At 34.3% G+C, this 17146-nt stretch overlaps 2 protein-coding genes across 7 annotated transcripts in view; one reads left to right on the forward strand and one right to left on the reverse strand.

Annotated features, from left to right (window-relative positions):
* Positions 1–17146, reverse strand: part of LOC105203922 (tribbles homolog 2) — a 60192-nt gene that overhangs the window by 29376 nt on the left and 13670 nt on the right. The gene's annotated exons all lie outside the window — the stretch shown is intronic.
* LOC105203921 (probable RNA methyltransferase CG11342) overlaps positions 1–17146 on the forward strand; it is a 33838-nt gene that overhangs the window by 5413 nt on the left and 11279 nt on the right. Inside the window, exon 1 of one of the 6 annotated variants that reach the window (XM_011172852.3) lies at positions 10080–10462. The exons of the other annotated variants lie outside the window; for them this stretch is intronic. The gene's annotated coding sequence lies outside the window, so the exon portion shown is untranslated. Of the gene's footprint in view, positions 1–10079; positions 10463–17146 lie in introns of those variants that run through there. 6 annotated transcript variants of the gene reach the window in all.

Raw genomic sequence — 17146 nt, forward strand, 5'->3', positions numbered from 1 at the left:
ACTTTTCAATCAGAAACTTTGGCCTTTTGGACAAATCTTCGGTGTTCCGATAAATTGAAAGTCTCCAGTTGCTTACATATTCTGAATTTTGATGTCCCTTTTTTTATATAAAAAAAAAAAAAAATAGCAATGTAAAAATGACAGCGATAAAGATATCTTATGACTTATTGACAGTATTAAATAATACATAAAAGTCGATCAACTGGAGTTTTAAAAATAGAAATATCTAGCCTTTTTTTAGATAAAGCAATAAAAAAAACGAAAGTAACTATTTCGGTAATATATAAATTATATCTAGGAATGTAACAAACTAAACAATATTATGTCCAAATGTCTAAAATCTAAAATATCTAAATGTCTAAATGCAAAGACTTTCGAAGGCGTTTTAAAGGTGTTTTAATGACATCTTTAAGATGTTTTACGTCCCGATTTTGGGCGTGCGGTGCGGGTCGCCTGGGCATTGTGTGAAACATTTCCGCTGTTTTTCTTTTCCTTTCAAAAATCGATTTCCGGTGGAAAACCAGAATGAGGGTAGCTATTCTGCGCACACGTTCAGCATTTCGTCGGTGTATTTGATGCATTCTATGACATTAACAGTCTTTTCTTATAAAATCGCAATATAAAAGTTTAGACTGGGTGCACGCAAAGGATTTTATCGAAAATTTATTACAGTTTACGTACTTTTAAATTTTGTTTATTCATTTATCGAGTTAAATATATAAATGGTGCACGGAGAAAAAAGTTGTTAACCCAATTAAAATTTTCACCTTGATTAAATTTCTTCAATTCAAGTATTTGAATTAAATACATAAATACTTGAACTGAAAAAATTTAATTAAATCGAAAATTTTAGTCAAGTTAACAACTCTATTTCCTCGGTACGAGAATTTAGATAGACTCGGTTTATTCTGAATTTATATTTATCTACGGGGATTTTCTATTATGGAAAGATAAAAGTGAGATGGTAGGATCTTAAAAGTTTGGATAGTGTTAAAAATTTATGCGTGCATCCTCCAAACAGGCGAGATCTCGCGAGAGATTTGTCCGGCGCGGTGCAACACGCCCTTGACCTACCTTAACGTTTCTCGTTGCGCGCGGGTGGCACGCTTTAAACAATTGCGCGTATAAGGGCATGCAATTTCACCCACGTGTGACCATGACGGGTCTCCCACACTATAGAAAAATTATATAAAAAGTATATAAAAGTACGATAAAAAATCGTACACGAACGACAAGTGAAAGAAACTCATGATTTATAACGGAAATGCACGCACGTTTTTGCAAAGTGGTTTTTGCACTTGTTCGCATAATTCTACATATTTCCTTTTGCAATGCAACTTCAATTATTCAATTTTTTCTAATGCTGTGCACATACAATTTGCACGAATTTCTGACAAAAAAACGACACACATACACTGAAAAAAAGTGTTAATTTAATTAAAATTTTTCAACTCAATTAAATTTTTTCAAGTCAAATATTTATATATTTGACTTAAATATTTAAACTTTAGTTAAACATTTATATATTTAACGTAACTACGTATATATTTAACTTAAATACATAAATACTTTAATTGAAGAAATTTAATCAAATTAAAAAATTTAATTAAGTTAACAACTTTTTTTATGTACATACGTTCAGAGTTTTAATTGTCAATATTGCAATATTATTAAATTACAAATATCTTTTTATTTGTGGTTGATTCTATTGTCTATTCAGTCTATTGTGTGTATTATTTTGTGTGGAAAATAATTATTTCATTACTAAATATAATTATAAATTTTAATTTTAATTTCAACTTTGGTTCCTTTGTTTTTTCATAAAAATGTAAGCCTTACTGCAATATTATAAAATTAATACTGAGCTTAAATATAGACTAAATTCAACAAATGATTAAAAAGAGAAACTATCGGTCATATCGGTCACAAGTCTGAAAATTCACGAAGTCTAGTAAGTAGAGAGGTGCCTGAATATTTATTAGATTTACAAAATAGCCTTCAAAAATAATCTTCCACGAAGCAAATTACAAATGAAAAAAAAAGAAACACATTAAAACAATAGATTTTTACAGTAGTTATGCGCGAATGACGTGTGCCGGTGAAGCACAAAATCCTCGTATGAAATATGCATCAAAACAATATTACAATATGATTGAAATTTCAAGGAACTCGGAGATATTTAAATTAATTTCTCGAAATAATCAATCGGCATTAACACGTGCGTTTGCATGTACATACATACGTGTATGACTCACGCTGCATCGTCGATATATCTATTCCATATGTTCCGTATACATATTTCGAAGTGCACTTGCACGTGAAATCGGCTCTGGGTATCGCGGACGTATGTTCGGCCGCATTCACGTACATGGTGCAAAAGAGAGAGAGAGAGAGAAAGAGAGGGAGGGAGAGAGGGAAAGAGAGAACGAAACAGATAATGCCATGATTGCGTGGCGCTTGGATCACGTTCGAGTCAGGCCAGACCTTCATTTCCAAACGTATCTCGCGCGTTCCGGCCGCCGCCGGATATTGGTCAATCCGGGGTCACCATTTTTTTTCATCTCGCACATCATTCCGCTTACGTGGGTGCTGCCACGGCGACGCGCGCGCGAGGAAAGGAGGATCACGACGATCGATAAATGCCTCGCGAATTGCACGCGCCGCATGTACGACTTGTCGCAACGCGCGACGGCCGTCTTGCGAGAAGGAGAGAGAAAAAGAGAGACGAGATCCGGAAAGTCCGCGTGATTCGCGGCGCGTTATCGCCTAGCGCGTTTCGACAGCGCCGGCCACCGCGCCGTCGGCATTATCGCGAAATTGTTTGCAAACACGGTACGATTAATAAAAGTGCACGAATAGTTCGAAGACGCAGCGTTTGAAGTACAGAGTAACAACTCAGTCGAGATATCTTCGCTCTTATCCAGTGCCTGAAGGGGGATGAGATGATCGGAAGGGGGAAGTTTATCTCACGACATTTTTACTTTCGTGCTCAGTTATGTCGCCGATCGAGGCAACTGAGGGGACAGTCCCCCGTCATTTATTCAGTTTAGCAATTCTCTGTGGGAGAAATATGAGAAAGATGTTACGTCAATCACGCAATCGCTACACGGAAAGAACAATCTTGCTGTAGTAGCTCAAAATTTAGCTAGATACTGATCAAAAGTAATTTTATGTCGAACTATCAAAATAATTATGTCAGAGATTCGAGCTCGATGATATTGATGTAAAAAGTTTTGACAGTCTAGCAATCAGCTCAAACATCCGATAAATTTTTCAATGGTTCAACGTAACTATTTTCAGATCTGTATTTCAACAAAATTGTCCTTTTCGTGTAAATTGATCGCTTTATATATTTTAATTTTCCGCCAACTTTCCGAGTAAGACATTAGGCAGAAGACTCAAGGACTCGATTTTTCACTTCGTATTGTCTCTCATCAAATACGTGAGAATCAACCTGTACATGTCGACTATCAGTTAAGATGCCTGAGCCGAATAATCCCAGTACTAAGCAAGACTCGCTTTTAAATATATCAAAAGACGTATTTCACATCTCGAGTATGTGCTTAAAAGATGTGTCACAAGAGGTACAGTCTGCCTAACAAAAGTGTGACCGGCACAGCTTCTGTTCGAAAAATATTAGACGGAATATTCTAGCAGAGAAAATAACCAGACTTCCTCAATGTTCTGTTTTAAATAAAAGATTTATTTACCGACCTTCACGAGAAAAAGATTTAACGAGGATCGAGTAAAACGAATGTAAATCGCTTTTCTTCGCACACGCTTGAAAAGACTAAAAATGTGGACACGAGCGCGACACGAATCCTGTAGAAAACATTGGAAATACATAAAACTAAAGCTTTCTGATATGAGTATATAGAAATTATGAAACAGCCCGACAAATTCGTTCTCCAAAAAGATCTTTATCTCAATAATGCTATCGATTTAATCGAAAATATGTCCCGGAGATACCAGGCAACGGCGGCGAGTATACAATTAACTAATATACATAAAAGCGTAGAAATCGTAGTATAAATCCAGTAGTATGTGTATATTTTTTATTTATTATAATAAATGGTTTCGAAGTTATGCTGGTCAGGCTCTTATTAAATAGACTGTAGGTAAAGAGAGATTGGAGAATTGGAATGACAAGCAACGTGTCTGTTTAGTGTAACAAAAACTTGTGACAAAGTCGTTATATAAGTCGTTTTTTTATATAAAAATTTACAGCAAAGTTTATCGAGTATATATTATTTTATGGTTTAGTATAACATCTTAAAATATTATTCAACTTTCTCTATAGAGAAAATGACAAATGTAGCGATTTGTTGAAATAAGTATTTATTTAAATATCAGTAAAAATAAACTAGTTCATTAATATCACGCGGTACTGAAGTATTATTTATTTAAATATTTAACAGTTTTTAAAAAATAAATTAAATTGAACGGGCCGTTTACGGGCTCAGGTGTCTTACGATTTTGAAAACCGAGTCAAGTGCCAAGGAATGTAGATTAATCAATTGATAAGGCTGTTTTGCTTAATCCGTTCGATTTGACAAATCTGATCTATTCTGATAAGACCCAAGGGAGTCAAGAGAACCGGATTCCTATTATACTCTTGTTACTTTCGTAAGAATCAACATGTAAATAACGATAACCTACCTCAGCACGATACCGTCTCGCGTGTTCGTCGGGACACGGCCGAAATTATCGTCGAACAACAGTCCACAGAACTGGTTCTGTTTTTTTCTTTTTTCCCAGGCGGAATGACGACATTGCGAACATCCTTTACCGTGCGCGCACGAGGTTATAGGATTTTTAACAAGATTTTTAAATATTCCGCGATCTTGCGATACTCGCTGTCACTTGTACGAATATTTCGTCATGCGATACGCGATTGACTCCGGTTGAGCTGTCGACGGTTCATTGATTAGCGTACTATCGGATGAAATTTATTCGGAAATGGAGTTTGCTCTTGGTAAACAACCACGCAATTAACGCGCTTTTTCTCTTTTTGCGATTGAATATATATTTGTGAGTTTATTTCTGCGCGAATTGCGAGTCTGCGGCTTGATTGCGCATCTCGGTCCCGAGAGTGTCTTAAATTTATGAGATATTTGCTTCTTCTTCAACAGGATTTTAACGCATCATTCGTTAACACGCTCTTAATCAGCTAATAACCGGGACAGTTATCGGTTAATGAATGTTAATTAAGGGACAATGTTTTTAGAATAAATGTCAATAGTTTTTGCTTCGCAAATTCTATCGGGAATAAAATTAATCGCTGCACTAGCAAGATAGTCTTCGTAATTATTAATTATGTCTTCGCGTGTCCAGACGATTTCCGGTGCGCCGCAGGCTCTGAATATTCGCCTTCTTAATATAGATCCTCTCGATCGACGTGGGCGTGCGAACCATGTATAAGATTTAACTCCAGATGATTCATTCCTTTGTGTCAACCTTCTTTGTTTTGCACATCGAATTGTGTGCGTACGTGCCGAAAATTGATTAATAATAGGGAACCATTGACCTTTGTTTAATTAGTTGATTTTAATTAATGCTAATGCTCTTGCTTAATTTTATTTCTCAACGTCAAAGAAACCGGTTTGAATGTTAAAACTTTGCTCAAGTTTATGCAAATGGTGGTTGGCATTGCTATACGAGTCGTTCAACGAACCAGCAAAAATTTTCGGTAATGAACGAACGGTGATTCGAGCCAGCGGATGTCACTATCGTTATCACGTATGTAATACCTCGATTCTCGAACGATTCGGTCAGTAGTTATTTACGTGTCATGACTGCGAATAAGTTAGTCATCGAGAAATATGCGGAATCCTGTTCGCCGATTAGAAAACAATGGAGGAGACTGGAGAGAGAATGCGAAGATCCCTTCGCCAATCTCGCACGTTTTGTTATGCACTGAACATTCTTTGCTAATCGATTCTTTTCATTTCCTTCAAGTGATGGGCTCATCGAGATACAAGCTTAATCATTTTTTTACACATTCGTTCCTATTTTACGCGAGATATATTATATCTTTATTAAAGAAAAACTGACCCTCCAAAGTATTAGAAAAAGCTGTAGTTCTACATTGAAAACAAAAAGTTTGGTAACAGCTACCAAATGTCAAGTGAAATAATTCCAATCAAATATTTAGTTGATGTAATCAATAATTTTACTTGCTAAAAATTCAGAAAAGTAAAATTATTTTTGGCTATATTAACCAAATATTTGATTGGCATTCTTTCACTCAAAACTGCCGCGCGTATCACTTTAGAAAATTGATGAATATTTTCCAGCAATATCGTTCTCTGCCAGACTTTTTGAAAAAAAAAAAAAAAATTGAAGCCCTGAAACTTGATTTATTTATCCAATTCCACTTTGTCGTGAATGATAAAAATACCGATGAGAATTTGAACTTAAAAAAAAAACGGATAAAAATAAAATGAAAAATGTATGTTGCAATAGCATGAGACTCTTCGAAGACACGAACTATTTTTATCTTATTTAATCTTCTGGAAACAACAGAAGAGACGTGTCATCGTTTTTCGACTAAATTTTTTGTGGCTGTTGCAACAGTACATAAGTGATGAAACGATCGGTAATGATATATTATACACAATAGCGTATTATAAATAATGATATATCGTATATATTTTAACATTTTATCACTTCATTATTTCAGAATTTATCACACAAGTCTTTCCTCATTTTTTTCCTCATTTTAATCGTTTTTATCAGCAAGATTAATTTTCTAGAAAGGGAATGAAAGGACGTTATTCTTAATTACATCATCTCACGTGATATCACGTAAACAAGACGCAAATACGTGGGCACGTGATGAGACAATGAGATGGTGTAAATTTCATATTATTAATGTAAATGGGGAAATTTTACTGTTGATTGCAATAGAGTTTATCGCGTAACCTCTTTACGTTTCTGAAATGAATAAAATGACTTTTCTCGCAATTGTATTTATCGATACAATTGTAAGAAAAATCATTTCATTCACTTTAGAAACGGAAAGAGGTTACGTGATAAACTCGAATGTTTCGTCGCAATGTGTAATAGCACACGTAACGTAGACGGGCAATGATAATTTTTGTATTTTTGGAACATTTGTTAACATTCCTAAATGTGTTGAATATATTTTGGCAACTTGATATTTTCGATAAGATTCTTTAGTAATTCTTACACCTTACATATAGTTTCTCAATGACAATTAAATCTGCATAAATATTTTCACTATCTGATAAAAATTAATTTAAAAAATATATCAACCCACTTACTTAACGATAAATTGGACGTTCCAGTTCACCTCACGCGCTGTTCGTACGTCACTTGAAAACATACGCACGCGAACTGGACTTCTTGTAATCACGTCGCATTAGATAGGTGATCAGTTGCGGTGATTAAAGCTTTTCTGTGCAAGCACCGACTTATGAATCGCGCATGCACCGTCACGCTGTATTCATAATATATTGCACGATTTAATGTAACTTTCCATTATGGCACAGTCCAGTGACTCCGCGATGTGCAATAAACAGTCAGGGGAATGCAATCGCACAAAATTGTCCCATTTCACATTGCCGCTCGCGAAACTATCGTTTCGCCAAGAAACCGGATGCCGATAATCACAGACGATTATTACTCATCGCTTCTTGTGTACAGTTTAACCGACCGATGATTAGTTTGTTTCCTCAAAACTATGCAATTGTTAGCAATTTAAGGATGTTTTGGCTATACAAGTTGCTAAAAGACATCGAAATTTGAAAACTGCAAGCTTCTTAGGTTTACTTTTTTTTTTCCTAATTAATGACAAACAATGTGATTATGAATACCTGAATTTTTGGTTCTGAAATCAGTTGCAAGAAAGATAACAATGAAAGCTTTGGTTAAAAACCTTGATTTATGCGGCAAAAATGACGTCTTATTTTGTTGCAGTTTTAGGTAACTTTTAAATGGGTAAGAGAATTCAAGAACTTTTGCGCGAATATTTATCACACAGAGTTTTACGAGTATATGTAAAAAAATTGTTTTGATTCATAATGCTACTTCTTCATTAAACTTGCAAATAAGTATCATAAAACGCAATTATTTATAAGAATTGAGAACAAACAAAAAAAGTTAAATAAAATTTTTAAATCAATAAAAGAACTATGCTTAAGTTTTACACAGATACTTAACAATAATTAAACAATCTATAAAAAAAAATGTTTGGTAATATGTAAGATGTGGTACTTTGACACAGAAATGTAATTTATTGTATTTTCTTATTTAAACGCAAATAAAAATTGCTCTCTTACAATTAGTTAACATATTTTAGGATATGTACAAAAATATTAAAGAGAAATAAATAATAATACTTAATTAATGTTGCACGTACTAATTTTTTTGTTTGTCTCTGTTTTTGTCATTTTTTATTGCACTAAATGTAGATAAATATTTTAGTCTACATAGAGCGCGAAAAAGTGGCCCATTTTTTTAGAGAAAATTACTGCACATATTCTTCATCTTCTATGCTTTTACACATCTATTTGTACATATTTAGTAAATATCTCAAATTTTAATGTGATTAAACGTTTATTATTTTTTACGTTACGTAAATTGAAAAAACAAACATTTTTTGAGTCAATTTCCTACAAAGTACTGAAGCTCTTGATTTCTGCATATACATATATAAAACACAATTATGTTTATCGCTAACTAAAATTAACGAAAAATATTATAAATTTAGAAATGACGCAATTAAAAAAAAAATCAATTTTTTAACAAAATCCATTAAATTTAAAATGTATGAATAACTAATTTCTAGATATCGCAATAATCTTCCTTCGAGCGATAAAAAACGGACATTTTTTTATTTTACATATATTTAGAAGTTAAAATCGATAACTTGAGTAATTTCTGAGAAATCATGTCAGCCAATTTGAAAGATGTGCTTGTTTTTAAATTTACATCATATAGAAATTAATATTTACTCATTCTAAAATGTATTTATTAAATATGTACAAGTAGGTGTGTAAAAACGTAGAAAAATATGTATAGCAATTTCTTTTAAAAAATTCCTAAAAATAGGTAAACTTTTCACGTTCTAGAATAAAATATTTCTTTAAATTGGAATTTGTCTCGTATAAATTTCTAATTATTTTGCGATAGTTATCTTGATTATTTCTAGCTATAACAGCTAATCTTAAGCCCAAATGTTTTATTTTTGTTCTTTCCCAAGTTATATAAAAGACATATATTAGCGCACATTTTAATTAACAAATTAAAGTGTGCGCTAACGGAAGAATCAAGTAGGCAAAGATTTTTTGTAGCCGTATTTCGGCGAATCACGCGATTCCACGAGGAATTACCATATTGGGAATTACTGTCACGACACAGATAGTACGCATGCACATGTATAATTAAGGACTGTTATCTGTCCTCGATATGGAACTCCTTGTGCCACCGCAAACAGGAACCGAAACGCGGAAGTCGCGGCCCACCGACACAAAATTACGCGCTACTTCCTCCGATAGAGAAGCCTTCTATCTTTGCATGCGAGAAGACGTGATTCCTTCGCTCATTATTCAACCTGTCACTTAAGAAACCGAGAAGTCATTCTCTGTTGATGCAAAATTTCTCATCGGTTAATTTCAGAGATCCGTAAAATTTACTTCTCAGAAAGCAAGTCATATAGATATGGATTATGATTAAAAAATGATTCAATTACTTAAATTAATTGGCATCGCTACAAGATAAATTTAATTTCTTTCTCTGTACCGAAAAGCCAAAGTGTTACATATGAGAAGTCGGTTGCAAATTTGTAAATGTGAATTTTCAATTTACAGTATTTACAATTTTAAATAATTACTTTTTTATACCAATGATACACGACATATATTTCAGCATGTTAAAAAAAATTATACCCCTGGTAAATATTGATTCATCAAGATCAAACAGAGCTCGTTTTAAAGATAATTAGTTAAATCTTTAATCAAAAAGTTAATTGTAATAAATAATATATAAAATATAAAAAATCATTAGAGTACAATAATCATAAATTGTTCATATGAGTTACATGAAAAGTTTAGCGCGCATAATTTTCTAAAAACTTGAAGCATAAAAATGGTTAAACGTTCCGTTTCTCATAAAAGAGTTAATGTAGAGCTGTAGATCTGTTCCCGTGCACGCGCTTTGTAAAAAGTTAACAAAGGCGCGCATTACCACTGCACCGTCGAGATCTCAAGATCTCGGGAGCTACGGCCTCCGTCGAAGTACGGCGACGTGGATATTGCGAAATCCGACAATGAAGGCAACGTTCATTCACCGTGATGCACCGCGAGCTTTCCTGCGAAGGACATGGCGATACAGCAAATCGACCTTCATGGGAGCCCTGTCCTCCATAGAGTACGTCGATTTCGTCCAATATACTTGACTCCAATTAAGGCCTGGTGGATTTACCCAGCAAAGGTTGCAGGTATCTCGAGAATGTCTTACACGATTATAGATAATTACAGAAAATTTATTCTTTCCGTAAATATCATAAAATACAGTAATTATATCGTAAAAAATATGAGGTAAACATTGAAAAATCAGTGTTTATCGTTTTTTTTTCCCCTTACGTTACCTTCACCTAGTGTGTTAAATATCAACGTTTTCCTACTATAAAAAATCTTAAAATACTTTTGCATTATTTATAATTATGTTTAGGAGACGTTTATCAAAAATTCAGATTCTTGATCTTTTTGCAACACATAATTTTACATTATTTTTTTTATTGCATTTGAAAGGAACAAAGGATAGTTTTGTTCGACGGTTGGAATTTTCAGCGACATTTGTTCATTCATAAAATTGCGCATATCGATATTATTTGCTGATACATGTGCATTACGTGAATACGAACTCGCATAATGGAATCTGGTCAGTTTATATATGCATAAAAATACAAGCTCAACGCCGACTCGGCATTTTGCGTTGTACACTTTGTACAATTGAGTCGGGCTTCGCGTTCTCGTGCAACGAATAACGAGCCAGCCTTGCGTGGAACGCGCGTCGCATGCGATTTGCGAAACGCAAATCCACGCGGCGCATAGGGCTGTCTGCCTACGCGTTGCGCTTTTACAGGGATACCGGTCTGAGAGTCCGGGACGAGGAACCGACGAAAAATTCTCGAACCGGTTCGCCGGCTGTTTCATTTTACGCCTCGGATGCCTCGAGATGGAGAAGAGAGAAAAGAAAGAGAGAGAGAGAGAGAGAGAGAAGAGAAAAATTAGCTTAGAAGCGGACGCTTCGTCCGCTTCTCGTCCTGCGAATCGAGACGATCTCGAGGAAGTCGCTGGCGAGAGAGGATGTTATGGATCCTCCTACGCGGAGCGCACGGAAACGACATAATGGAAGGAAATGTTGTAGAAGGAAGATAAACGAGCTATGGAGAAGAATACTGGCTTCGCATGTCCGTCGAATGTATTCTCAAAACTGAAAATAACTTTATCTTGCGTTAATATTGCGTGAAAAAGTAGATGAGTGTTGTTGATCTTTGCAATTCTGAGAATTGGAAAGAGATAAAAAGTAAATGAAACCGAAATCAAAGTTCATTGTGGAAATGGACATTACTCGTTTAAAAATTATTTATTTAAAGGCAAAATATAGTCATTTACACTGTATAAGGCGTTACAAGCCATTATAATTTTATAATTGGTTTGTTCTTTGCAACCGATTTCAATGCCAAAATTCGGATATACACGACAATCACGATCAAAATTTGTCGCTAATTAAGAGAGAAAAAAAAGAAGTTAAACAATTTGCAACTAACTCTTTCGATATAGTAGTGGTATAATAACGTTCAATATTAATCAATCACTTACGAAACTTGTTTAAACTTTTTCTCTTCTTGCTGTTATTATTCGATAATAACGATCGCTGGCTCGCTCTGCTCATTTTTAAATAAAACTTCTACGTTTATTTTTCTCGTGTTTGCGGTAAGATTTTCAGTTCATAGTGACACAAAAATCCGTTAAATTTCCCTCTCGAAAGCATTCTTTCACGTCGAGGCCATAGCAGCTGTCTGGCGAAAATATAACACAAGGAAACGAAGGCATTATGGCGCGCACAGGATGCGATATCCTTTTCCAGATCTTGTTCGTGAAAACGTTTTACCTGACCGTGTGGCGATCCGATGCGACCCGTACAGTGCCGGCTATTATTGCTCCTGCACATAAATACTCGGCCGACTAATTCCAAGCAGGATACACAAAGAGCGAGCGATAGAAGTAAATAGCAGGCACAGGATGCGGTCAATAAAGCGGGACGCGAGTGAAAAGATTTAAGTTAATTTTCTCTGCGGTTATGATATCCGATCTTTTATCCTCATGAACATCACACCTTTGTGGCTAACATTAATGCTGAAATCAATTTAAGGAAGGAGACGCTACGCGGGCTTGCAAAATGCGGATAATTAAGCAAGATACAGCTAACAGAAGTTCAAGAAGATAAGTTAGGTTTATCTATTTCCAGTCCGAATTGCATTTGCGAAAGCCCCGTGACCGCGGCCGATTGCTTAAAAACCGAATCGAAAGATCGTACTGCGCTAATTTGCGTATAGAAAATGCTCAAGAGTGGTTAATTACGCGGGTGCAGGCGCCAGGCATTTAACGGACTTTAAGTCCGCATTCTTGAAATCGAAACGGTGAAAGGCGAGAATGTATCGTATACATGTGCATTCATTTTCTTTCTACGATTGAAATGTGCGAGTGATTGGCCGGCAGTGAGATATTATTAACTAAATCTAATTAATGCAAATTACGTCGAGCCATGCGGCATGAAACGTCGTCACTACAAAGTATACAGATAACGCGTGTGTTGTGACAACGTTAGCATTCTTAGAAGTGAATTATATTTCATTTTGCAATGATTTTGTGTGCTAAAGGTCTTGTTTTGCTCCGCTGCACGAGTGTTGCACAAAGTCATATTTTTCTCACGAAAACTTATTTTCACTCTCGATAACACCGAAAATCGCGCATGTGTCCTTCAAACGCGTATTATTTATTCGCACTGAGAAAAAAAATTTTTTAACTTGACTAAAATTTTCAACTTGATTAAATTTTTTCAAGTATTTTATATATTGTATTTAAGATAAATATATATATGTACAACTAGTTGAGTTGAAGAAATTTAATCATGTTAAAAAATTTAGTCAAATTAACAACTTTTATTCTCAGTACATTTATTATTTACTATTTATTATTTACTCTCTAAATCTCGTAGAGTTCTTTTAAAAAAGTGAAAATTGCGCTTATGCAATTTTTCAAGTAATTTGCCTTTCTAATAAAAATTAAACCATAAGAAGACTTCCAATAAACTGATTCGCTATGTTAGTAACTGATGATATTTCATCAGTTACTGATGTAATATCATTAGCTACTAACATAGTAACGACTCAGCTAATCAGTTAATTGGAACACTTTTTCATAAGGAAAAATTAAATCCTCTAGAATGAATAATTTACTCCTGTAGAAGAAAATGGAGCTTATGCAATTTTTGAATGATTTTTCACTCTAGGAGATTTAGAGAGACGGAAGTCAGTTCAAGGCAAGATTTATTTCTCTTTTTATTACCGATACAAAATAATCTCACGGTTTCTGCTATTTGAGAGATCGAAATCGCCGACAGTCACGTTTCCCTAAAGGAAATGTATTCACTTTGATTCCGTCTCGTTACGAGGAATCTAGAGCTCGATGACTGCACCATTTCACAGAATGATAGAGTGATGCGGCGGCTCGCGATGACCTCAGCGAATCGCGCCGTGATTTACAATTTGAAAAATGAGATGACGTATCGAAATGAGTATGACGTATCCCTTTGTGATATCAGATACGCCGTGTGATGCGTGTGCACACGCGATAAGATCCAAATGTAGAAGTGTGGGTCCCGACCACGTCACGCATCGCACGATATATTCACGTTTGCGTGAAGATACGCACGTATCGTCGCGTGTATGTATGTATATAAGTACAATGCGTGGCGCGATTGCGTCAGCATAGAGCCACCAAAAAAAGACGTCGACCCCGAAATATGCAAGAAAAGATACGTCCTCTACACTGAAAAAAAAATTACTAAATTTTAATAAGTAATTATATATTTGCAAGAAAATATTTACTAAATGTAAATATATTTATTTAGTAAAAGGACAACTAATTAAATTTAACTGTCAGTTTTTTTATTAAATAAATATTTATGTGCCGCAAGTAAATATTTTCTTGTAAATATATATTTATTAAGATTTAGTAAATTTTTTTCAGTGTAACGGACATTAATTAGCGACTCTGATTCGGTATATTCGAAGGCGAAAGAGAAATATCAGCTGATACATTTCTCGAACTTTCGTGACAAATACAAGCGCACATCCCTCCTCTCTCTGTCTCTCTTTCTTTCTCTCACTCTTTTCACAATTTCTAATTGGCATTAAATAAATCCAGATAGCAAAATGCTAACAGTATGTCACTCAATTTGATTATAGAGCAAATTTCTACTCACAATATTCTGTTTAAGTCTCTGCAGATTAACCAGCGTCATTTAAAATCCCGATAATTTTCCCATTTTTGCCATTCTATTTTAAATTCGGATGTACGAAAAAAATTAAAAATGTTTTTGATGTTAAGATACAATAATTGTATAATCGTATTCTTAAATGTCAAAAGAACATAAATTTTTTTCAGATTTTTTAGAGCCCAAAAAATATCACCGTTTAGTGACCCAGTTGATCTATAAATAGTAGATTGGCCTGCGGAAAGTTAAGCTTGTTTTTTTTACCATTTGTGACTTGCCAGCTATAACATAAGAGAAATACGGCATGTCTTGTCATGATGCCATACAAAGCCTGTTTTCTATAGTACATTTCGTTTTCTAACACATTTCTATCGATATTAAAAGAACAGCAGACCGTGCTCGGCTATTGCTTATAGAGTCCTACTAATATAGGCCGCCTTCCTTTTAGGGAACACTGTCGATACTTTTGACATAAATATTGATTTCCATTTACAATTTGGACTCAACCGACTTTCTTGGAATCTGCGTGGAAGGGGAGTGTTTCTGATCGATTGAACAGTATTAAAACGCATCCGCAAATCAGGTCCCTATTTTGTTTAAATTTTTGAATTATACGTATATATATATATATATATATATATATATATATATATATATATATATATAAGATTTGAATTGTTTGTTTCACTTTTAACATTATAAAATTATAAGATTAAAAAGTTACAATGATAAGTATTACATACTTTGTAATCGTAAATAACGATTTAGATTTTACTTTAAGATTTCTAACTTTTGCTTCTTTATAAAATAAATTTTAGAAAATTAAGTATTAAAAGTTACACACCGTGTAATGTCGCGTTCCATTTAACGTTTGTGATAAACTGTATACTCCAGTGTATTAATCTATGTCAATTTGTGTCTCCTGGAAGGAAACCAGCCATAAAACACAATAGGCTCTCTTGGCAGGTTTAACCATCTGAAGAAGGAAGAAGCAATTAAAGCGAAAGAATTCGCATGAATATTTTAATGATATTCGTGGGGACGTTGTTTGAAACACGAGATAACCACGAATGTGATTAAAATATTTACACGAATTAATTTGAGTCTTTCGCCTCCATAATTTTCTGATGTCGCGTGTCGTTTCTTGCTATACTAGGCTCCTTTGCTTTCTGACGCAAATTCTGCTCGCGTACCGTACAGATCATTTGCATGGCAAAACGCGAAGCTACTCCCATTCGCGCTTCGACTTGCGTCATTTTCCACACACGTGTCAGCGTATGGCGAAGCAACGAGAGCTGTTAATTTAACGCAACTGTACGCAAGCATGCGCATGTTGCACTAGCGGAAACGTGCGGCTTGAGCTGTGGCGTAATGATGCAATCGCGTCCTCTAGGAAGTGTCGCGACATTCGCACATTTACTTCGCCGAATATGTAAATTGACGTCTTTTTTTGCGAGCAGAGAAAAAAATGAGTGGAAAGAAACGAGGATGTGTTGCTCAATATAAATTAATGCAACTGCAAGTTTATAAAAGAGAGAAGAGATTATTTTTGGAGATATTTTTCGCGTAATATATTGACGTAAATGCTTAAATTATATTAGGCAGTAAACGACGTTGTTGCAAAAACGAACAGTCGGGTTTTCATAGACCTCTCGAGCCTCTCTACTTTATGCGAATATACTTCGCGTTTAAATTGATTGATTCGCACAGGCAAGTTGGGCAATTACTAATAATTTATGGTTTCTTTGAATTTCCAAGGATCGATCACCGATGGTAAAGAGTAAGAGTTCTGTGCGCGGAAAGATTAATTTTCATCTAATTGATGATCGATTCGACCGAAACGTCACGAATCAGGACTAACTAAGCTTCAAGAATATTAATAGCCGACACGCACACAAACCTCGTTCGTCAGTTGACTTAGGAATGTATCAGACTAATTAGACGTACGATCCCTGCAAAGTGAATAAAATTTGAAAATGTGTTTAATATTAACACTTCAAATAAACTATATATGAAAGTTGTGTAAATAAGATTATATTTTTATCTAGTAATATAGTTAATTTATAGTTTTATAGTTAATTTACTCTATTTATTATTAGAAATTAAATTATTTTTTACAACCGTTGAGAAAAATCTCAATTTTTTAAATATAAGTACTTTGACAAAATAATTAAATAGACAGCCACAATAAAACTTTGTATAAATCATTTTGAGTATTCTGTACATTATTTTGTAAATAAATAAATCAATTTTGTTTATTTTACAGAATTGATCTTTGCCTCGCAGTAACTTTACGTAAACTTGAATATTTAAAGTAAATAAAAAAACTTTGGATTTTTTTCATTATTTCTTATTTCATCATTTCATTATTAATTGTAGTTTGATTAGAGCATACGTCTACTTCTTATTGAAATAACTTTTTATCCAGACAGGAAATTGTCGCCAAATTTTTCTCTACTACTTTCAAATACAATATAAAATAATCTGTAATTTTTTCAATTTTCTTAATGTTTCGAGAAATGTCTTGTACGTCCTTAAACAATTTTTCTAAATTTAAACGCGAAGTATATAACGCGATTCGCATGATAAATAGGAAAAGAGATACGAAGATGCGGCT

This window comes from Solenopsis invicta, chromosome 10 (assembly GCF_016802725.1).
Source record: "Solenopsis invicta isolate M01_SB chromosome 10, UNIL_Sinv_3.0, whole genome shotgun sequence".
Classification (NCBI taxonomy): domain Eukaryota; kingdom Metazoa; phylum Arthropoda; class Insecta; order Hymenoptera; family Formicidae; genus Solenopsis; species Solenopsis invicta.